The sequence below is a fragment of the Maniola jurtina genome, chromosome 17 (assembly GCF_905333055.1).
Source record: "Maniola jurtina chromosome 17, ilManJurt1.1, whole genome shotgun sequence".
NCBI lineage: Eukaryota > Metazoa > Arthropoda > Insecta > Lepidoptera > Nymphalidae > Maniola > Maniola jurtina.
The window spans coordinates 1,536,259-1,561,903 of record NC_060045.1 but is presented as its reverse complement, the minus strand read 5'-3'; the positions used below and the strand labels follow the sequence as shown (position 1 = coordinate 1,561,903).

Genomic DNA, 25,645 nt, shown 5'->3' with positions numbered 1-25,645 from the left:
GAAAACACAGATACTTTAGATCGTAGGCGCGGAATAGTCCAAGAAAATCAGTTCAGCGTTTAAAAGTTATCAGGTATTTTCGGTTTTTTCTAGTTACTGTAACCTTCACTTGTCGGGGGTGTTATAAATTTTTAATTTACACTTGTAAAAATAAACGATAATATCAAATAAATACAGTTATAAAAACCTTTTACTGCTACACAGAGGCATATTTAATTTGTGAAAAAAAATCAGAATTCCGACTGGCAGTGTTGGTCCGAGGGGTTAAGGGGAAGAAGGAGGGGCAGAGGGGGGGATACCCGAATAGGAAATCGATCTACTAGCCATCATATCATATATTATCACTGCTTGTACATTGCATTGTGCTGATCTTGCGTTGTTAATTTAATGACAAAATATTATGTAAAGTTGCTACCACAATTACACTCACCTTGAACCAAATGAATATTATCAATATAAGGGCGGTTACAGACTAACGCGTATTACGCTCGTTTTGACATACGCGCTACGCGTGCTACATTAATTCTTAGTTCCCACTTCAATAAAGGCAAGCGCGAAGCTTCGCCTAGGAGCGAGTCCACGTCCGGGCGATGTTAGAAATCGGGGACCTTCTCTTCGCTGGGGAAGACGCTATTACAAGGTTGTACCTAGTTGTGCGCTGTTCTACATGAATGGGTGCATTGATGGTACAGCTTTACGTAAAATTGTGTTGTCAGTCATGAATTATTGATCATCGGGGTCGTAAAAGACGTGCTTAGGGCGTTTTTTATCGAGAGGATAAAAGACGCGCGTACAAAACCAGCTTATACAAAAAACGCTTGTCTGTAGGCGCTCTAAATGGACTGCAACGTTGATCAATTAACAGACAGACATCAGAGTGAAGCTGACCGCCCACCGGCCGTTAATTGATCACAATGAATGTGCGCCGATTCAGTTACCATTGTTGATTAATTAATTCATTAAACCATCTGGTTTACAAATGAAGAAGATGACTTCATTTCATTTTTAGGGTCAACATCCGTTTTGGCCTTTGGGTCCCGTACCCAAAACGGATGTCATTTTGCTGCCTGTCCGTGTGTGTCAGGGGTCTCTAGCTCGTAGACGAAACTAGTTACAAACCTAAAATTTTGGTACTTTGTGTAGAACATTTACGATTTCAACATGGGGTTATTCAAGGGGTGGAACAAATTCCTGAAAGGCCGGCAACGCATCGGCGGTTTCTCTGGTGCTCTGTTCATGGCGGCAGTAATCACTTAACATCACGTGACCCACCTGCTCGTTTGCTCGCTATTTTTTATTAAAAAAAAAACTTTGGTTGACCAATAACCGAAACGAAAATCAAAGGATTACCATAGAGTTTGCTTTTTAGGGTTCCGTACCTCAAATGTGTTTCAATTTTCAAAGTAAGATGACTATACCAAGTGGGGTATCATATGAAAGGACATTACTTGTACATTCTAAAACAGATTTTTATTTATTTTTATGTATAATAGTTTTTGATTTATCGTGCAAAATGTTGGAAAAAATACCCGAGTACGGAACCCTCAGTGCGCGAGTCTGACTCGCACTTGGCCGGTTTTTTTACAGTAACATATATAGGTACTACATAGCAGTAGACGTGTGGTCGGGTATACACACAAGGTATTTTGGCTCATACAAAGCCCTCAAAAGAGCTTTGTCGGTTTCAGTGAGGCAGAAATACCACAGGGTGTTTGTTTTACAAAATACTCGAGATCGGGGTTAGGTGCTTTACAAAATATCTTATTTCCGTTATCGATACCTATAAATATATGGATAAAAGCAATATTTTAAAACTAGCCAGTGTACCAAATCTGTCATAGGCACGCATATCTAACTTTTCGGAGTTTATGCAATTAAGTTTGCCGAGTTTCTTACTGGTTCTTCTCGGTAGGAAAGGCATTCCTAACCAGACTAATTAAATAGATGCTTTTAACGATTCAAAAGTACTTGTAAAAGTTTTGAATATTTGAATTTTGAAATTTTAATATCAATTACATACTTCAACGGTGAAGGAAAACATTGCGAGGAACCTATACCTGACTGGGAGTTCTCCATAATGTTATCAAAGCTGTGTGAAGTCTGCTAATCAGTACTTTATATGGAGTTTTATAACATCTTTGAGGCCAACTTAGAAAGGATTTTCATTCTTCAAGAATTTCACATGAGTAAAACCGGTGTCGAATTAATCAGTTTATCATACTGCCCTTTGATCTAAACCAGTCTATTAGAATCCAAGACAGTTTGACTGAAATATCCTGTGGGTGAAATCTAGAACGGCTGAAATGCCTAAAAGCATTTTTCTCATAAAACTAAAAGGAGCTGGCGCATAAAACGGTACCAACTGATTTTTTCGGACGTTTTTGACCCACACGATACAAATGTGTACTTATGTATTTCCAAACAAAACGGCCTTAAAGTGTGTCCAATCTCCAAAAATCGACATATCGAAAATTGAATACAAACTTAAACTCATTTCCAAGCAAAATTAAGCTACGGTACCTATTAATTACAGTAATATTTCAGAAGCTTTCATTCAGTTTTTTGATTCTCCTGTAAAATTTTATTTCGTGCAATTACACCTTCTTGTTCCCCAGCTCCTCAACTTGGCTTGCAAAAGTGGAATATCTAGGCCAAGTTATTATATTTTTTGGCTTAATAAAGCCTGCGTTCATTAACGATCACAATTTGGCATGTTTCCTACGCGCAATACACTCCGAGTGTGGTGTGTAACTTTATGAGGAAGACTTGGCACTTGCCAGAAGCTTGCCATAATAGAGACAATGCGTGCCCGTTTGGCAACACGCCTTGCAGTTGCTGTGTCCCTGGTATTATTTGGTTCTACAATAGGATTTAGGACTACCCTAACCTTAAATTGCGTGCATCACTACTAGATTTTCATGTTTCTCTCGTATTTTTAACCCCTGACCAAAAAGAGGGGTGTTATAAGTTTGACGTGTGTATCTGTGTATCTGTGTGTCTGTGTATCTGTGTATCTGTCTCTGGCATCGTAGCGCCTAAACGAATGAACCGATTTTAATTTAGTTTTTTTTGTTTGAAAGGTGGCTTAATCGAGAGTGTTCTTAGCTATAATCCAAAAAAATTGGTTCAGCCGTTTAAAAGTTATGAGCTCTTTTCTAGTAGAAAAGAAGGTTAGATAACCGTTAGGTTCATAATATTGTGTCAATTGACAAATGTCAAGCTGTCAAGATGGACGTTGCCTAAATACATAATTATTTATTTGAAAATGATGTTTTGGAAAACTCAGATACTTTGGATCGTAGGCGCGGAATAGTCCAAGAAAATCGGTTCAGCCGTTTGAAAGTTATCAGCTCTTTTCTAGTTACTGTAACCTTCACTTGTCGGTTGTGTTTTATTAGCGCGCGTAGCCAAAGCTATGTCGAGGGATACAATAAGGAATGGCGAAATTCGTAGAATAACAAAAGTATAGAAAAAGGCGACTGACTGACTGACTAAATGTGGACTGACTGACTGATCTAACAACGCACAGCTCAAATTACTAGACGAATTGGGCTGAATTTTGGTATGCAGATAGGTATTATAGCTCCTATATAAGACGTAAGGGATAAAATACAGGATGAATGTAATTAGTACTTAATGTGCAATTCCCTTCCTTAAAGGAGACCCGTGCTCTGTAGTGAGCCGGCAATGGGTTGATTATAGTGAGGAATGTTGCAATGCAATAGTTATATGAAGTCAATCGAAGTTTCCATTACATGGTGTACGCAATTTCTCCAGCACATGCGGTTGTGCGGTTATATTTAACCGACGCACGTAACCGCAGTCTAGATCCAAATCATCGACCTAGTAGCTTGTACGATAGCCTGATCAGTTACATTGTATGTAAATAAATTAAAAATGCTAAATAGTACGATTTTGATAAGATTTATCTGGTGGGAGGCTGTATGAGATAATTATTCGTCATTTTTCAAGTTATATAGACATGAAAGTTGATATTTGTGCTTTCGGTGAAAAATGAAAAAGTACCTACGTTTCAGGATTTTTGGAAATTCCGCTTCTTTACTGATTTTCAAAAATTCCACCGGGACGAGTCCGCTAGTCTCATACTAATATGCTGAATTTTTCCGGTTCGAATTTGTGCAACGTATTTTGTTTTATTGAGTTTTAACGGTAACCGTAACTTATCTTTAACCGCCTATCATGAAACTAGACCTAAAGGTCAGCGTTAGTTGAAAAAGGTATCAAAATCAAAACCCATCTCAAAATTATTATGTAATCAAAATAAAACAAATTATTTCATTACATTACAACAAGTACTAAACACGCAATACCCCAAATGTACAATTGCTTAATACATTTCCACTTGACACTGCAATATGTACCCTATTCCCTTAAGATAAAGAAGATTCTAGAGTAGAGAAAATTAGTAAAAGATGAACTGAACATGCATTTGACACTGCAATATGAACTCTATTGCACTGTGATAAGGATGAGGGTGGTGAGATGTGTAAAAGATGATGTACACTTGCTAGCACGTAGCGACTCTATTAAATTCAATTGCCCTGCAAGAGAGTCTAGATGGATGGTGTTATGTTGCAACGAACCAACGAATAAAAATTTATTTTTGCTGTCTTAAATTATAAAACCTGATTGTTTTTTACAGTTGGATATCGGCAGACAAGCGGTTCAATTGGTAGACAAACGAGTAGCAGGAAACCGGTGGATCCAGCTGGAGCAAGCAATACCACTGGACATGGAAGGCCCTACAAGAGACCTACGAATATGTCCAGCTGTGGACGTATATCAGTTGATGACGTCAACGACTTCTTGTTCTTTGTGCATGGATTTGACTGGCTCCAGCAATACACGGGGCTGCATTTGCTTGTATAGTACAGTATAGCATATCAATTGAACACTTGAAAAGAGCAACCGTCGAGTTTCTTGCTGGTTCTTCTCGGTAGGAACGGCATTTCGAACCAGTGATAGTAGATTATTTTGACGATTCAAAGGCACTTGTAAAAGTTTAATTGAATAAAAATATTTTGAATTTGAAATTGTGTATCATGTATAACTTCCTTAAAGTAACGCTTGCTTTTATCAACCAGTGCCAGATGACTCATTGATGACGAAGCACCTATACCGTACGTAGTCGAAATTCCACGGATACGTACGAAGCGATTTGCCTCCTCGTTTCTAATTAGAACCCCCAGAAAATGGAACACCCTTTCGGCATCAGTTTTCTCCTCCGACCTATAAGTCAAAAGTGAATAGGCATTTTCATGGCAAGCGCACTCCATCTTAGGCTGCATCATCACTTGCCAGCAGGTCTGAATGCAATCCAGCGCTAGTATAGACCTAGCCTTTTCCCATCTCTTCGGTCGGCTCTCCTAACCATATTTCTCCAAGTTGTTCTGTTTTGGGTCGTCATTGTGTCTATTTGGGCTGTTTGTCATTCAATACTACTGACATCCAGCTTTGTCGAGATCTGCCCCGTCGTCTAGTATGTAGATTCAAAAAAAAGTTCTACCCAACATTTCGTAACCGTGTTGCATAAAGCCGTCCCGGGAAAGATCAAAGTGGTTGTCAATAAACATGTATGCATTGTGGAGTCCCATGTGAATGGACATCGTTTGACTTTGCCGCATAATTAATTTATGGTGCGGATGATTTGTTTCAATCTGTTACCAACTGGGGTTTCACAGCGTGCGAACATGCGTGTTTAACTTATGCTAGGTTTATATATTGCTTATGTTAAAAGTTATTAGCGTCCTAACTCCTAATATCCATGTTTTCGACCTAAAAACTTTCTTGAGTATTTTTTTATAAATTTTAATTAAACTAAGCTAAAATATTAAAAAAATAAAACGTACGAGCCTAGATTAAGGTTCAGGTGTACTGAATCTAATGTGTAATCGTCTAATTTTGTTAAAAACGTTATCACCCGAAACAATATTTCAGGAATAAAATGTAGGCAAATACCTATTACCTATTGGACTTGCAACTCTCGTTATCGCATGATATGGAGAAGGCAGCGAATTGGTGTGAAACAGATAGCATTTTTGACAAGTGACAAGAAATTTATAACACCCCCGACAAGTGAAGGTTACAGCAACTAGAAAAGAGCTGATAACTTTAAAACGGCTGAACCGATTTTCTTGGATTATAGCTAAGAACACACTCGATCAAGCCACCTTTCAAACAAATAAAAACTAAATTAAAATCGGTTCATTAGTTTAGGGGCTACGATGCCACAGACAGATACACAGACACACTGATACACACGTCAAACTTATAACACCCCTCTTTTTGAATCGGGGGATAAAAATACCTACTCAAATAGGATAGGCAAGATGCTTTAGGTAAATGCGTCCCATCTTAGGTCACATCATCACTTTCCATCAGGCTTGATTGTTGTCGAGCGTGTGCCCAGTGGCGAGCAGTTCATAGAGGCATAAAAGCGGTGCTTGCCCTAATTGAAATAGCTCAGTGCTCACTTTTCATTAGGATCTACCAATAAATAGATAATTTCTTAACCTTGGCTTAGAATCTTCTGCACGCCACTGCGAGTGCTTATAGTGAACTGAAAAAACTATGGTCAAAGGTAGGTATACATAGGTACTAAACATAGACCACAACTGCACAAAGAGAGTCAGCCAGAAATATCCCCAGTTTTAATGTTTTGCCCGTATCGATCGTGGGTTTATGGCACCGGACAGTCTCTATATATTCCCTTTGGAACTGCCCAAAAAGCAATGTGGCACCTCCACTCGAGGGGAGGAGACATGGACAAAGTTCCCTCTGCCATAATACCAGACCACGCACTGGGTTGAAAACTAAACTGGCGAGCAATAAAGTCCACTTTAAACAAGTTTATGACGACTACTTTTTCAACGCCAAATAAAGTTTTAACTGACGAATTATTATTTTGATAAAGTGAGAATCACTTCACTGTTCCTTTTTTTTATTTGGAGCTACAGAACTTTCAAATCGGTCATCAACGTATATTTTAGTGTTATTACTTTTAAAAAGGGTAACTACGGAGACTCTTCAACGGCTTCGGATCCAAGATCAAATTTCATCGAGATCGGTTCAATGGCTGAACCATAAAAAAGTGACAGTCGGCAGATAGAAACACTTCCACATTGTATAATATTAGTGTGAAGATAATGTGGATTAGTATGGATAGATCACGCCATAGCGTGAATGCAATATCAATACCCCCGTAAGATGCCAGCCCTCTTTCTATCGGACGATAGCCATGGCGTCTTTTAAGCGTGTTGCTCGTTCAGCTACGGTTTTACGACGGTTTGGCTGCAAAACGACGGAAAAACTGCGCTCTGCTTTGAATTTACTTCATTTGCATATTTTTCGGAGTCAATGAACTTGGTATGGCTTAATGGGGAAGCGATGTGTATACTGTACTTATATCGGGAGTTTAGAAGTTTCGGACATCGGAGTAATTACACTAATTTATGCAAGAAAGAAAAAATAAAGAAAACATCGGCCCAGAGCGAGCCGGACGCGCACAGGAAGGATTCCGTACCATCATACAAGAAATAACACTTAATTTTTATTTCATTTTTGTGGCGGCGATTTTGAAATTTTCAGTATTTGTTGTTATATCGTAAATAGAAGTATACATTCTGTGTAAATTTTTGGTCTCTGCCTTTTACGACTCACGAGGTATAGACCACTGACAGACAGACAGACGGACGGACGGATGGACGGACAGCGGGGTCCTAGTAATAGTCTCGTAGGCTCGCTTATGATAGGATAGTCACTTAGAATGGTTACGTCATTACGTCCACTGACTTTTTGTCTTTTTCAATTGTATAGGATTACGTAACAGAGAGAGATATATATTAACTTCTCACCGTGGATAGTGTATAGTATGTGGAAGTAAGTCTCACCGTCTACGCATGTAAGCACATAAACACTCATTCTCATAAAAGCATTACGGTTATTAATGTAATATAATTACATAATATAATAATATAATTATTATAATAATAATTATAATATAATATAATTTTTGTACGACAAAACATTCATAGTTACAAAAAAATCGGTGATTTCCACGACCGGCAAACTAGAAACCGTGATAGGCTCGCATATCCTACGCTCCGCCTCAGGAAAGTTGGAAAATCGTTTGTGGGAATGAGTGTAATATTTTATAATAAAATTCCACAATCAATTTTAGACTTGCCTTTACACAAGTTTAAAAAATCTATTAAAAGTATGCTCCTGAAAAAAGCTTATTATACAATCGAAGATTATGTAAATGACAAAAAAGCTTGGATTTGATGCGCTCCAGCAATACACGGCGCTGCAATTGCTTGTATACAGTATGGCATATTATTGTAAATTGTACATTTGAAAAGAGCAACCGCCGAGTTTCTTGCTGGTTCTTCTCGGTAGGAACAGCATTCCGAACCAGTGGTAGATTATTTTGACGATTCAAAAGCACTTGTAAAAGTTTAATTGAATAAAAATAATTTGAATTTGAATTTGAATTTGAATGTGACTGCCATAAACTTCGCTTCATTTGACTCCATTAATATTACATTAAATCACTTTTATTATTCAGGCTCAACTACTATGATCCCGCGTCATAATATAATATTAATAATAAGAGCTCTAACACACTGGGACGCCATGGCGACGTCGCTAGCTACGTAGCCATGGCTACCTACCGTAGCCAAATGAGGTTGCCAAATAAATATCACAAAATCACAACAGTAGCGAACACAAACACGCGGACTTCCTTCCTGGCGATCAGTTCGTCACTGAGTGAGGGATTAGATAAGCTTAACTTGTAAACAAAATATCCAGAGTATCCAGCCTCCGCGTAGGGGCCAGTTGGTCGTGGCTACGCTACCAAATTGGCGACCTCGCCAAACCGTAGCCATGTGTTAACTTCATTACGAATTGTTTGGATACGTATCCGGCGACGTCGGCGTCGCCATGGCGTCCCAGTGTGTTAGCTCTCTTAATCACTGGTGTTATTCTGCCTCAACTACTATGATCCCGTGTCATAATATAATATTAATAATAACCCTCCCGCTACCGAGCCCACAATTATGTCCTAATATATCATAGAGACTAATTTTTAACCCGTGCTAGCCGTAATAATTCTATCCTAAGCTATTAATATGGCCATATTTTCGTGCGGCTGACATATTTTTATTAGGGCATCCTTCAAACCAGGAATAAGGTTACCATGTTTATTTTTCCTTGGATAGTAAGCAGAATACTGTAAGAATTTGTGTAAGTTTTTTTCAGTAAAGTAATCCTTCTACTGACCAAATATTGGATAGAACAAGGTGCTACAATCAATTTTATCAGCCCGCCCCGTCTTTCCCGGGTTGAACAATTCTCAGCTATCTTAAGTATATACATAATAAATAGGACTCTGGAATTGTAAATCTTTCAAAAGGTGCAAAAAAAAAATTCAAATATGTGCAGTGGTTCCGGAGATCACCCTCCACATACACACAAACTCACCAAATTCACAATATTTCTTACAATATTTTACCTATATTTACTGTAGTTATAACTTATCTATTACTTTATGTATTTATTCGAGTTTACCACTCAATTTATTTATATTAAAAGTGCACTTTAACAATACATAGAAAAAATACAATAAAATAAACTAACCACTACTGCATTGATAAAATTACAGTGTGTAGAGTCACTGTAATTTCATATATTTTTTCGCATTTAACTAAACCCAATGTATATGTGTGATCAGTGATCACTGATCAGGCGCAGGACCAAGGCTTCGGCTAGACAGATATTTCGGTGGTATTTTTCCGACCGGCAACACAAATTCACTATTAATTTAATTCTCTTTCATAAAATACCTCCCGAAAATTATATAAACCTCTTAATTCTTATTTTTTGAGACCTCGTAGTAGTTTGTCCGAAAACCAACATGGTATCCCTACATGAACCGTAAACACGCCGGGGCAAGAAAAGTGTACACTTAAAATGTTATGAATAATGTAATCTAGTTTGGAAGTTGAATAGAAATGCTCTTTTTGTCGTAAATGCTGTTTGTCGGTTACACTTGCCCCGAGAATATTTTATCAACACAAAGGGAATTTGATATTTCCTTGATACAGAGTCCATTTGAAAATTCGATTGGGTTATTATTATAGGTTCTAAACGACCTCCCTGGCGCAGTCTTGAGCGCTCTGGTCTAATTAACGGGAGGTCCCGGGTTCAGAAATTTGGAATTCTATAATATTTAAATTTTCTCTGGTCTAGTCTGGTCTGGTGGGAGGCTTTGGTTGTGACTAGTTACCACCCTACTGTCAAAGACGCAAGCGACTTAGAAGCGCGCTAAGTATCTGAATAAAAAAGTTTGGAAGCTGAAAAGAAATGCTCTTTTTGTTGTAAAATAAATGTTGTTTGTCACACTTGCCTTGAGAATATTTTAACAACACAAAGGGAATTTCATATTCTCTTTGATAGAGAGTTCATTCGGAAAGATTGGGTTTAGAGAAAGAAAGCATATGATAATAGATTCATTAGACTCATGTTCTTATATCGAAAGGAAGAATATCAGAAAAAACAACAAAACAAACATAGGGGTTTAATTGTGTAGTCCACGCAGACGGAGTCGCAGGAATGAACTAGTTTAAAATAATTCTTCAAGTACTTACCGCATTTCTATTTAAATACAAACGAGTATAGGTACATTAATTGTCCCTGAGGTGTACCCGCGTCTACTCTCAGAGGACTAATTAGTACAAAGAAATCCCTTAATTACTGACGTGTGTAACTGCTTCTGTCAAAGATTTATCACTGGGGCGTGGTTTATATTAATTTTGACGATATTCTGAGTGTAATTTATCCTAATAATGATGGTATAAATGTAAAAGTTTGGATGGTTTGATGTTAGTTACTCCTTCACTTTTTTTAATGTACCTATAGACTATAGACTACGTTTGGCTGCAATCAGACCTGCTGGCAAGTGATGATTCAGCCTAAGATGGAGCGCGCTTGTCTAGAAGATGCCTAATCACTCTTGACTAGAAGGTACCCATGTTAAAATTGGAGGGGAACACTGATACCAGAAGGGCTTTCCATATCATATCGGTTTGAATTAAAAATGAGGAGGCAAATCGCTTCGTACGTATCTATGGAATTTCGACTACGTACGGGTTGACCTTGGCGATGCCTTGCGGTACGATAGTAGAACGGTGAAGAAGGAAACATTTAAATTAAATAAAATAAATATACTTCTATTTGGGACTATAAGCTAGGCGCAAACACAGGATGGATACGGATGAAATAAAAATACTAATATTAATAAAAACTTAAATACCTAAATATTTACCTAAAACTTAACTTACTGAGCTTTCCATGCATTTCACAAATTGGCTGAAATTTGAATGGAGATGGCTTATATCCTTAATAAAAAAATAGGCTATTTCTTGAGCCGAAAAATCAAAAAGTTCCCGCGAGATTAAAAAAAAAATATTCACACGGACGAACTCGCACTTGGCCGGTTTTTTAGCGAATCACCCATTGCATCAAAATCAAAAATGTATTTATTTCAGGACAATTAGTGTCTCCTACTTCAGTGACTCTACCACAAGGATTTCGTGTTATTCCTAGGAAATTCACGAAATCACTGACACCACAGTTATAAGGAATTCTTACTTAGAAAGATTGAAGACAAAATTGATTATTAATATTTATTATTGTATTTTATTCTATATTTATAAGAAAAAATATTGTGACATTTTATTATAAAAATAATTTGAATTATTGGATTGACGTATAATGTATATTATCACACTAATATTATAAAGGCGAAAGTTTGTATGTGTGTGTGTGTGTGTGTGTGTGTGTGTGTGTGTGTGTGTGTGTGTGTGTGTGTGTGTGTGTGTGTGTGTGTGTGTGTTACTCCTTCAGGACGGATTTGGCTGAAATTTGGAATGGAGATAGATAATATCCTGGATTAGCACGTAGGCTACTTTTTATCCCGGAAAATCAAAGAGTTCCTACGGGATTTCAAAAAATCTAAATCCACGCGGGCGAAGTCGCGGGCATCGGCTAGTCAAGAATAAATGACTGTGACTATGACTATGACCACAATTTCAATACGACAGAAATAAGCTCACACAAGTTACCCATAAGTCCGGTGACCATTTTTACAGACAGTCAATATCAGTGAGCTAAGTCCGGTCGTCGATATCGCCGCAGGAGAAATGGTCTGCGGGCGGAAGCGCACGTTCGCGCCAATATAGCGTTAACTTGATTTACTGCTGCGTGGGAGGATTTAAACCAGACTTATGGCCTGCCCTCCCAGCTAGGTATTATTGATTTTTGTTTTGTGACTCCTGCCTTATGTTGACAAAGCATAGAAGCAATCTGCACTATAGTAGATGATAAGTTGTAAATAAAGTAAAAGATAACTTATAATCAATAGTAGATGATAAGTTGATGGATGACAGAAGAGAGTGGAAGAGGAAGACATGTTGTGCCGACCCCACGTAGCATGGGATAAGGGCTGAAAGAAGAAGATTGAAGCAATCTGCAAGGTGAATTAGGTAGGTACCTCATTTCACTAGACAAACCTAGTGAAATGGCAAAACACTGATTGAACATAATTTAGTGAAATGTACGTGTGTGTATAATACGTAAGATTAGGTCAAAATAATGGGGTCCAAAAGATATCTGAGTATCCCGAGTCTCGACTCCATGAATGCTTTTGGTTTTCCTGCATGTTTAGTAGCGAAAGGGCGGGCGGCACATTATTGCAGGCTGCACGCTATACCATACAGATTTCTCTGTCTTGTGGATCAAAGCTCAATTAGGCGTAAAATTACCAATTGAGACACGCACTACCAGCAGAATTCAAAAAATTAAAGATTTGTGATATAAGTGGTCATAAAATCGAGTTTCTTTCATGAGTGTGTAGTAAATAAATTAATTATATCAGCTTTAAAGTGGCACATTAAAGCGATATTGGGCAGCTAAATTAGGCAACATATGACCCAATAATTTCATTTGATCGCTTCGTAAACAAACATATAAATATAATTTGTTACTAAACCAGACACGATAATCTCGTTTCAAATGCAAATGTTTATTTTGATTTAATTACTCATAAGCTGTATGGAAATTAAGCACTTTAGATATTTTCGTATAGGTATTTTTAAAAATTTCGTTTATTCAGATGCAAGTTAGCTTTTGAATGCAATCTCACCAGGTGGTAAGTGAAATCCGAAGATGGAAACGGGCTAACCTGGAAGGGGTATGGCAGTTTTCATTAAACCCATACTCCAACCCATACTCCGTTGGTTCGTACACGGCGTCGTACAGGAATGCTAAATCGCTTGGCGGCATGGCTTTGCCGGTACGGTGGTAACTAGCCACGGCCGAAGCCTCCGATTGAAGTCAAAAATTACGGACTTTTGTTAGGAACCTATAAGAAGGACAGTTATAGTAGAAGTATAAAGGAAGGAATACCTACCTACCATGAATCTACTGTCAAAATTTCAAGTTCGTAACCCCAATAATGCTGAGCGTCGATATATCAGTAATACGTATGCATATAATATATTCATTCCCTTGAGTATATGTCAATATCTATATACTTACCTAATATTTGGAAATATAATCCGGCGTATCGCGACTTGGTTCAATAGTATGTGTTTGTTCAAATCGAAGGGCAAACATTTTTCCGATATGAGGTTCAATACCCGATAGGCAAATACACATACATTAAGGTTGAACTAACTCATAATAAGATGTAAGTACCTACTCAGTAGTGTAAAGAATACTATTCTAGGTCAACGGGAAAGTTAGGTTGACCTAGAGGGAGGGAGGTCTACGTATAGGTTTTCTTGACAGATACGATATACAGACAGATAGACGGACAGACGGGCAACAAAGTGACCCTATGGGTTCCTTATTTTTCCGTATTTTTTTCTGTTGAGGTACGGAACCCTAAAAATTGATATAAACATTGTGTCTAAAGTCATTCATTATTTTCTTCTTTCTGACCATATCCCAACGCTACGTGGGGTCGGCACAACGTGTCTGCTTCTTCCACTCTCTTCTATCATCCGTCAAAGTATCATCCACACCTTTTATACGCATATCCTCTTTCACGCAATCCATCCACCTTTTCTTTGGTCATCCTCTCCCACTCTATAAAAATCCATCATACTTAACGAATAATGAAAGATATAGCATTATCTCCTTAACCCATTTTCATCTAATTGTTTCTAAATGACCACGAAAGAAAAGGAAAAAAAGGAGAAAAAAGGAAAATCTCCATGGCGTCGGGAGTGTCGCTAATGTACCGATCACGATGTAACGAGGCATCGGGGATCGCCGGGCTTTGTGAGGGGGATGGCCCTCACAAAAACCTCTCCCTCTTAAGTGTGGTCCAAGGGAAACAAGATTTTTTTTTGATACGCAACCATAATTTCTGCCTGGCTTGATTGAGATTTTCGCTTGAAAACTAACATGACTGTTGTTAACCGAAATTCAATCTTGCAAAAAGATCTTTATACTGCCTACATCTATGATCTGAAAAATAAGCAAAATTGGTAGCTAACTTGGGCGAAGTTCAATGCACAAAGTTCGAAGAACCGATAAAATCGTTGGGGTCCCAAAGTGCTGGTATCGCACCGGATAGCGCAGCGTTGGCTGACTCCCAGATGGACAGACGACCTCAAACGAGTCGCAGGGAGCTGCTGAATTCAGGCGGCTCACGACCGTGGCATATGCAAGCCCCTACAAGAGACCTTTGTCCAGCTGTGGATGTCTATATCGGTTCATAACGACGACGACCATAAAAGTTGGAAGGAATATACAAAATTAGCTGTTGCCCACGACGTTGTTCCCGTGGATATAGGTTATAGTAAAATCCCGCGAGAACTTTTTTATTTTCCGGGATAAAATGTAGCCTATATGTTAATCCAGGGTATAATCTATCTCCATTTTAAATTTCAGCTAAATCCGTCTAGCAGTTTTTGCGTGAAAGAGCAACGAACATACACACATACATACACAAAAAACATTCGCCTTTATAATATTAGTGTGATTCAGATATCGCTTGCCGCTTATCACTTGTCCCAAGCAAGGTTCCAGTTGGAAATAAAACGTCCAGCGCATTAAACTTGAAAATTCGAGCACACCTGTTTGGGGACACGCGGGCCAGCGTGCTGAAGCGTGGGGACCAACGACCCGGGGCCAATGCGGCGACACCATAGAATTCAGAATAGGCATAGAAGTGTTAATTGGTGATAGCCTAGTGGCAGAGTAAACTCGAAGTGAATGAGGAAACTCTCAGTTTTGATCCTGAATCGACATGTGTCAAATATTAGGTTAGAGATAACGTGAAATCATGGATACCGAATCCATATACAGACGCATAATCAAAATTTCGATTAAAAATTTTTTTTTCAAGGTGCCTGCCTAGTTTCTTACATCCAGAACATGAAAAGTGAGGGTCAGGAAACCCCCTCGAGTGATACCTCGTTAAATATTTATTTCACGAGGTATTTTAAAATTACTATCCAATTTCTTACACTGTTTTTGAAAAAAAAAAAAAACTACTTTTAAAGAAATAATGACCAGCTTTTTTACATGCCATTTCTATTACCTTATTTAGGTTTCTGTGGGTGACATCAAACAAACATACAGTAGAGTTGGTTTCATATTTATTCATGCGTTCAGATTACTTTTCCTACAAAGATTCTTGCCTAATATTTGATTTCATTTTAATTAAATCCTAAATAAATATTTGGTTTTGTAGCAGTGTACCTACTTACATTTTCATAATTTCATATTGAGCTATTTGAAATTCTCTACATTTATAACCATCATCATTATTTATCATTTCAACCCATAGTCGGCCCACTACTGAGAACGAGTCCTCCTCCGTATAAGAAAAGTTTTGGAAATAATCCACCACGATGGTCAAGCGCTGATTGGCAGATTTCACACAACTTTGTTTATTGCAGGATTGTTAGAAAATTAGCGGCCCATGACTTCGTCCGCTTAGGTTTTATAACGTGGGAACTCTTTGATTTTCCGGGATGAAAGGTAGCCTATGTCCCTCTTCAGGTTTTTAACTATATCCATTATCCATGCAAAAAATATACAAACTTTCACATTCATAATACATAATATATGTTTCTATATTAGTGTTTCTGTGCACCGGGCACGCATCTCTAACTTTTCGGAGTTATGGACGTTTTATGAAATTAAATAACACTCGCTTTATCGGTGAAGCAAAACATCGTAAGGAAACCTGCATGCCTGAGAGTTCTCCATAATGTTTTCAAAGGTGTTGGCCTAACTCTTCTCACACTCAGAGGAGACCCGTGCTCGGTCTTGAGTGATGATGACGGTGATGATGATGATGAATGGATAATATCTTATAAACCCGCCGTAACTGCTGTACAAATATAGACATAGAACAATCACTGTGACGGAGATGGAGACCGTCTTTTTCCGCCTTGTTCCCACTTAATGAAAATTGGGGTTGCTCAACCCTTCAAATTAGATATTAATTTAGTATCTCTCCCTTCCCCGGAGTTGAGGGGTGCGGAATTAATCGCGACGATTTTCTTCAAAGTAGAAACCATCTCAAAGTTTATGCGCAGCGCCCCTTTGTAGAGATTATGCTAATTTTATTTGGTAAAACTGCCGTCTCTAAAAAGCGGTTAACTGAAAAAAGTTTTTTTTTAATATCACACTTTATTACACTATCACACTAATCACACTAATATTATAAAGGGGAAAGTATGTGTGTATGTGTGTGTGTGTAGGTTAGTTACTCCTTCACGCAAAAACTACTGAACGGATTGGGCTGAAGAATGGAGATAGATCATACCTTGGATTAGCACATAGGCTCCCTTTTATCACACTAATCACACTTCACACTAATATTATAAAGGGGAAAGTTTGTGTGTATGTGTGTGTGTATGTTTGTTACTCCTTCACGCAAAAACTACTGAACGGATTGGGCTAAAATTTAGAATGGAGATAGATTATACCCTGGATTAGCACATAGGCTACTTTTTATTCCGGAAAATTAAAGAGTTCCCACGGGATTTTTAAAAACCTACATCCACGCGAACGAAGTCGCGGGCATCAGCTAGTGAAAATATGAATAGCGAATGGTGAAGGAAAGCATCGCGAGGAAACCTACATGCCTGACAGTTCAGCCTATTCACAAAGGTGTATGTGAAGATGTGAAGCCTTCCAATCTGCACTAGACCAGGCAGCGTGGCGGACAGTGGCCTAAAACCTTCTCATTCTATAAGGAGACCCGTTGTCAGTAGTGAGCTGGCGATGAAATGAACGTGATGATGATGATGATGAAATAGCGAGCAAACGAACAGGCGAGTTACCTGATAGAAGATTAGCGCCGCCCATGAACTTTGGCAGCACCAAAGTAAGTTGCCAATGCGTTTTCAAGATTTTTGATTCGCGCTTTGAATAAAACTAACTAGACACCTTGGCATTCTTTTTTGGAAATAAGTATATTTTTTTTAAATTCGCACGTTTTTATGGCAATAGCTGAAAAATTACTTTTTGCAGTTAACCGATTTTGAAAAATAGGACGGTAGAAGACTATTTCAATATGGAGGAAGTTTTCACAGGTGTAGCGAAAGTTCAGGAAACTTATTAGTTGGCTTACTGAGGAAATAGTCTGTGCCGTGGTGCTCTCTACAAACTTACGCTGTTGTCTCTTATATTTTATGAGAACACTCACAATATAATAATAATATATAATAATAATAAATAGGCTTTATTGTTTTCTTATTGCTAGTTACATAAACATGTGTAATTAATTATATCTATAAAATAAAAAAGTAACAATTAACAATAGGCCGCCAACTCAGCATGGCCGAGCATTGATAGCAATGCTCAGCGCTGGTTTTCAGTTTGCTCCAAAAAATAAAGAAAAAATATTGATTAATAAAAATGAAAAACGCACCGCGCCCGTTAAATAATAATATAAAAGGTATTGTTAAAAATATTCACAAAAAATATATAAATAAAAGAAGGTCAAATGCGAGTCGGACTCGCACACGAAAGGTTCCGTACCATCGAACAAGAAATAACACTTGTCTCTTAATATTTATGGCGGCCATTTTGAAATTTTTATTATTTGTTGTCATAGCAATAGAATGCAGCCCGCTGACAGACAGACCGACGGTATAATTGTACCAAATTTTATATCAATCGGTTAAATGGATGGGTATTTAAGAATCCTGTGGGAGCTCTTTGATTTTCCGGGATAAAAAGTAGCCTATGTCCTTCCCCGGGATATAAACTAAGTCTGTACTTTTCAACAAAATCGGTTAAACTGTTGTGCCCCGAAAAGCTAGCAGACAGACAGACAGGCACTCTTTCACATTTATAATATAAAGTATGGATTATTATAGATAAAGAATTTATGCAAAATTCTGACAGAATTGTAACGCTTCCTTTTATTCGTTCCGGATGAGACAAGGACTAATATAAAATAACAAAAGTGCATAAAAACCTAACAATTCAAGGTTTTGTTTCACCATTTCCTGAACGCCAAATTACCTGAAACAAACAACAGAAAAATAAGTATTTATGAAAAACTAAACGTGAATTATAGTCATCATCATGATCAACACATCGATGGCTCACTACTGAGCACGGGTCTCCTCTCAGAATGAGAAGGGTTTGGGCCGTAGTCTGATTCGCTGGTCCAGTAGGGATTAACAGACTTCACACACCTTTGAGATTTTTGAATTTTTTTTCGGACCACAGTTTGCGGATTTTTCTTTTACATCTGCTATAAACCTACCTACCTGCCAAATTTCATAATTCTAGCTCAACGGGAAGTACCCTATAGGTTATCTTGACAGGCACGACAGACAGACAACGGTTCCGATCCTATAAGGGTTCCTTTTTCCTTTTGAGGTACCGAACCTTAAAAATGATTAGTGCATTCACAAACATAGCATAGCACACCTCTGGTGGAAAAGCAGCTTAAAAAGGAATATGATAAAGTTCTTTCATTTACATTTGACAGGTAAGCGACGGCGCCACGTAACAGCTTTTAAAAAGGAATAAATTATCCGAGCGCCGCTCCGTGGCGGCACTCCTGCGGTGACAAGCAATTTTTCTTAGCCCCCCTCCGACGAAATTCGGCCAAAACCATAGACTGAAAACTCATAGACAACTGGTTGCAGTGAATACCTTCATCAGTCCTGGGACTGATCTTGATCCAAGTTTGGTATCATTTTCGAATAAATCAGCTGATTTTTTTTTGAATAATGGAATCACAATGTCATGCTTCAGAAGAAAAACCAGAAAAATATTTTATAAAAAAATATAGTTAAACTAGGTGATGCTCGCAACTTCGTCCGCGTGGAATTAGGTTTCCGGTTTTCTCTTTACTTTGCCGGGCTAAAAAGTTGCCTATGTTTTTCCGGGACACAAGCTACCTCTGTACCTCGGTTAAGTGGATGAGCCCTTAACAATCTCGTGGGAACTCTGGGATAAAAATAGCCCTTGTCCGTCACCGGGATATAAGCTAATTCTGTACCTGTCAAAATCGGTACAACTGCTGGGCCGTGAAAAGTTAGCAGGAAGACAGACAGACAGACACACTTTCTGGACATGGTTTTTTTTCTTCTAGAATTGAAAATTGATATATCGCAGTCTATATTTTTCTCGTTCTACACTTTATCACAGCTATTTGCCCCTTGATGAATTTCGGTGGTAACCTCGTCGAATCGTTACCCAAACGTCAATCGAGGCTTTCCCGCCATTTCTCACTGACAGCTACCGGATGTAGAAAACTTTTTTTTTAAATAGAGTGCAGATGTAAATTGAGGTGTGGGACGGTCGGATATAAAAAGGGTGCTTTTTTTATTACGACCTGAAATAAATGGCGGTATCCCTGCTTCTAATAAGTAACAATAATAAATTATAATAATTATTGTAAAAAGTAGGTAACTAGATACCTACTTAATCAACAGAAGATGTCTTTTTTCTTTGGCTCATTCTTAAACTCTATTAAAATGAAAAGCAAAAGGTATATCTTTACTAATATTATAAAGAGGAAACCTTTGTATTTTTGTATGTTTGTATTGAATAGGCTCAAAAACTACTGGACCGATTTCAAAATTTCTTTTACCATTACTTAGAGGGATTCTTCCGAATCCGTATATAGGCTATATTTTATCCCGGAAAATAGAAATGTCCACCCGTGTGAAGCCGGGGCGGGTCGCTAGTCTACTATATTTACCACAGGTAAAAAGGCTAAAACATCATCTGTTTCAAAGATTTTGATGGATTAGTAGATTACGTCCCGGGAATGGACATAGGCTACCTTTTGTCCCGGAAAATCCATTTTCCATCCTTTTAAACAATTTTATGAAAAGAGGAAGCTGGCATCCCGTAGACTGACAAAGGCTACTTTTATCCCAGGAAATCAAAGAGTTCCTACGCAATTTTCAAAACCGTGCAATTTCATTGATTCACGCGGACAAAGTCATGGGCATCTTCTAGTAAACATAATATGTCGACTTCCCTTTACTTTCCGCTACAATACTAGGGGAAGTCCTGACAGGTCGCGTTTTAGTCCAAAACGCAATTCATATCGATATTAAAAACGAAAGTCAATAGCGAGGCTCTACGCCTGCATTCCTGCAAAGGTAGATACATACTTCCGTTGAGTTGTCTATGCATACTAGCTTATCTCCGCGGCTACACAAATTTAAAACCCCCATTTTAAGCTAATTTTAATTTTAAGGGGGGGGGGGGCTTTCAAAAATCCTTCCTTAGCGGCTGTCTTCGTCATAATAGGCTCTTTCTATGCCAAATTTCAGCCCGATCACTCCAGTAGTTTGAGCTGTGCGTTGATAGATGAATTAATTTTGTTTGATAGATATAAGTTATAGTTTTAATACATAATATGTAATTGACAGTATTGAAAAATGAATACCCGGCTGAGTTTATTGTTGGCTCTTCTCAGACTTGGGCGCGTTTGGAACCCTCGTAGCTTTAGTTTTAAGTAACTAATTATCACCACTACGTCATTGCTTGACAATCAGAAAGTGTACAATAGTACCCTATTTGAATAAATGACTTTGACTTTGATTGTTTTTGTACCAAAGAAAAAAGTGCAAGTGTGTTTCTAGCTTAATAAAGCCTGCATATACACGTAACGCTGCACGCGAGGGTGTCAAATGAGAAATTATTAACTATTATTATCTTTTGTTATCTATTTTAAACATGCATTTTATGATGTAGCATGTAAAACGTGATTTTTCGTGTTGTATCTATGATACCTACTAAAATTTATTGGTTTATTAATTGCTGGACATGAATCTTATAATAAATCAGTTTGATAGACTACTATTAATATATTATTAGTGGTATATCATACTGATTTATTTAGCGACATCGCTACACATACCTATATTATGAATACGACTGCATGTTTGGTTGTTGGTTTGTCGTCCAATCACGCAATGAAGCAACGGATCGACGTGATTTTTACCCGACACGACACCAAAGCCAAAAGGAAGGATTATGATTTTAGTACTCTATGTTTGTATGTATGTAGATTTGTATTTGTGCGTGTTCCCCCCGTAGCGCCTAAACTCATGAGCCGATTTTGATGAATGAGGTGTCAATCGATTCGTTATTATGGTCAGGGTGACAAAGGCTACATTTTATACGAAAAAATCGATCTGACGGATGTTATATCCAAAAAAGTGAACTTCTTTCTACAAGACATCGTTCTGGCATGATGCCTTGTCACACTAATATTATAAAGGCGAAAGTTTGTATGTGTGTGTGTGTGTGTGTATGTGTGTGTGTATGTTTGTTACTCCTTCACGAAAAAACTACTGGTCGGATTTGGCTGAAATTTGGAATGGAGATAGATAATATCCAGGATTAGCACATAGTCTACTTTTTATCCCGGAAAATCAAAGAGTTCCCACGGGATTTCAAAAAACAAAATCTACGCGGACGAAGTCGCGGGCATCATCTAGTACAAAATATAGTTCGCGACAGGAGGGACGCCGCGCACACCCGCTTAGCGCCCGCGCTATCCCGCACCGGGACAGGCGCAGGGGCTGTGCGGGGTGTCCTAACCCGATTGCCATGTCGACCTGTCGCGAACTATACATAGACTGCTAAAACCATAAGCCTTCCTTTTAGCTTTGTGGTAATCGTGTAAAAAATGTGGTAATTCAATCTGCGCGTGCGCGGCGAGATCAAACACCACGCGGACCAATTATTTTGTCGGTGCGTACGCGCCGCTAAACGCTCCAGTTGCTACGAACGAGGGATAAGTTACAAGCGGAAGCGATTTTGACTTTAGATATATAGCTAGCTGATACTGGCTGTACTCACTGGTTAGTCGAAGTAAGCTCGACTAGTTTCGAACTCATCTGGGGTCCTTTTTTGGAGGGAATGTGCTCGCGACGCGGCGTGAATGAGACGTGAACAGAGTTTCCGTCTCTATATCAGCTAATGAAATGAAATGAAATGAAATAGTTTATTAGTTTAAATATGGGATGACAAGGTGTTTACGATAAGAGTTGAAGCAACACATCCAATCAGAAAACTCAGACATACAATTTTTTTGACAGTAATACGCATAAGAGCCTTAAACAAAATATTACACATAGTTTCACATAATTTAAAAGACCAAATTCAGAGACACCAACCAAAGTATTTATACAAACATCTCTACCAATTTATCAATGTCTAATAATGTCCATCAATATTTAAATCTCAATTGATCTAAAATGACAATTTTATAAAACTAAGCCCTAATTCTCACGAGCGTTAAAAAGCGTTGCGTTAAAACCCGGCGCTGTTCTAGAAATACAAGAGTGTACGATAAAAAAGTGTTGACGTGTGAACAGATACTAGGATAGGCATTTGTTCTATTTAAACGCTTTTTTAACGGACTCTCGTATGAATGAGGGCTAAATAATAAATAATTTCGTGTCAATGATGTAAAAATTTCAGTTTCAATGAAACTATGAATTTGCTTGCATTCTTGATCTCTCACTTGGGCCACAAACAGCATTTTTGCTATCGACAGTGTAATACCGGTGTCGCAACATTTTAGAGCTGAGCTTTTGGAATCCCTCTTGTGAAATATCGTTGTTTAAAAATGTCGTGCCTCCGTTCTTAGTACAGTTCATGCAGATATGTATCTCCACTAACCGATCTACGCGACCGTTAGCGACTTTCATAACAGAGAAAATATTCAAGTTTTTTTTTTTCCAACTGACTTTAAAAAAAGGACTTTCCTAATCACAGTAGTTACTAGACGTAACTACTGATTCGGTTGGCAACTGAATTTTGGAGTATTCGTATGCTCTTCTTACTAATGTACCTAATATGAAAAGGATAGATACAGTTTGACAGTTTTAAATTTATTAGAGCTCTCAAACCTCGTGACTTTGTCTCGTATAACAAATAACAAAACAAACTAGAAATCAAGGTGTGAAGCTCGTCCGACTTCAACATAGGAGTACGTACACGTGTAGAAACAAAAATTATTTTTTACTTTGTATAAATCGATATTATGTTATAATCGATTTTTTCAATTTATTTGCAACGTCTAGTTAGTCTAACTAGTCTTAAGAAAAAGTTATTTTAAACAGATCCTTCCAGAAATTTTACTTAAAGAATGTTCTAAAGGCCATAAAACAGAAACAGAAAATGTAAGCAAAAAAATATCGAAATGCATAATGAAAGACATTCGTCACAGCTCGCCTCAAGGTTTCCAAACCCCCATAGGATTTAAAAATAACACCATTCTCCCCTCTGAAGGCGACAATAACTTTAACGACCCGACATCACTTAGTTTTGCTATTCCAATATAATGACTTTGTAACGGTTTTTACTCCTAAGCTATTTTTATCTATCTTTACTAGTAATGACGCAAGAAGTTCTATGCTTTTCAAAATCAAAAGTAATTATGTATTTCACTACTTAGAGATGCCATTAAAAATCCTGTGGGAACTCTTTGGTATCCCGGGATAAATAAGTTTATATCCGAGTCTGTATGGTCTGGGTATGGATATGAAGTTACTTGGCAAGTTAGATGTGGTTTAAGTTCGTATTTGGCACGTCAGTAGACCTAGCTAAACCACACGAGCTTACAGGCCCATTCTGCCATACACGTCTATTTCTAGACAAGGAAACATTGACTCAAGTGCTTAATAAATAGGGCTACCAACAACACTAACTTGAATATCATATCTCTACATATTATAAAATAAAGTCGCTTACTCAACAAACTCCTCTGGTTATATGAGTAATACAACTGCAAGTCATCTGCATATAATGTGGTATTTACAATTTTTAATTTGCTGGTAAATAGTTTTGTTTTAAATCCAATGGGAATTTTTTGATTTTCCGGGACCAAAAGGTGTCCTTCCTCGGAATGCAAGCTATCGCTGTGCCAAATTTAATCAAAATCGGTTAAACAGATAAAGTTAAAAGTTAGCAAGCAGACAGACAGACAGGTACACACTTTCGCATTTATTATAGGTAGATAGGTAAGTATAAGTATGAATATGGATGTAGTGATGTAGTGAGAAAACAATTAATATAAAAAGTTTTTTCAAAACCTTTGACTGCGCTTTGTACTGCATCTTTTTCAGCCCGCACATTAAAATGCATAAAATCCGCCATTTTGAATTCTTGGCAATTTTATGTACCCAGTGACACCCGCGCCATCAAGACGAATTTAATGACGTATCATTTATCAGAATCGGTAGAGCCGTTCAGTAGTTCGAGCAGTCACAGGAACAGACATATAGGTCAAACAAATAACCCTCCTTTTGGGCTTGCCGCAGTCGGGTAACGAATAAAAACTAATGAAGCTTCGATTGTTGACAACCCTAGAAACTAAGGAACAGCCAGCTTCTCTCAGCCTCGATTTAGACAGAACAAAACTATCTGCGAATAACACTCGTTAGTCAATATTGTGCATTAACGAGCGATATTGAACCTAAACACCCTTAATTTAAGATCGATTATATATTCAACGTATTGGATTGAGAGATCGGATACATCAGTCCTCTTAAAATTCCTTTGACGATCATTTTATTATGTCGGTAAGGGACTATTAGAAATATTGAATTCAGTTAATACTTGAAACTCGATTCCCGGTTAAGTCTAGACCGTTGACAATTTTATCTGACTAGCATAATAGGTACCGAGACTTCATTCGCGTGGATTACACAAATTTCAAATCAATTTTACACCCTTAGACCACATTCGCACGAGAGCTTTTTTAACGTCCGTTAAAAAAGCGTTCAAATAGAACAAATGCATTCCCAAGTATCTGTTCACACGTCAACGCTTTTTTAACGCGCACTTTGTATTTTTAGCGAAACGCTGGGTTTTAACGTAACGCTTTTTTAACGCTCGTGCGAATTAGGGCTTAGAGGTTGAATTTTTCAAAATCCTTTCTTAGCGGATATCTACGTCATAGTAACTATCTGCATTGGCAAAACGTCCGATCCGACCAGTAGTTTGAGCTGTGCGTTGTCGTTTACGCCTTGTGACGTCATTAATCGTTTTACGTACAAAGCGTGATTATAATAATTAGTTATGTTAAAAATTTGCGAAAAAT

The 25,645-nt window shown here is 37.9% G+C and overlaps 1 protein-coding gene and 1 long non-coding RNA gene across 4 annotated transcripts in view; both read right to left on the bottom strand.

Annotated features, from left to right (window-relative positions):
- The window catches only part of LOC123873907, a 161,458-nt gene that overhangs the window by 54,650 nt on the left and 81,163 nt on the right, over nt 1-25,645 (bottom strand). The window lies entirely within an intron of this gene.
- On the bottom strand, nt 12,421-23,449 carry LOC123873919. The gene is made up of 3 exons (XR_006797803.1): nt 23,334-23,449; nt 22,383-22,385; nt 12,421-12,431 (listed from the first exon to the last, which is right to left on the bottom strand). It is a non-coding gene; the product is annotated as an uncharacterized LOC123873919 (long non-coding RNA).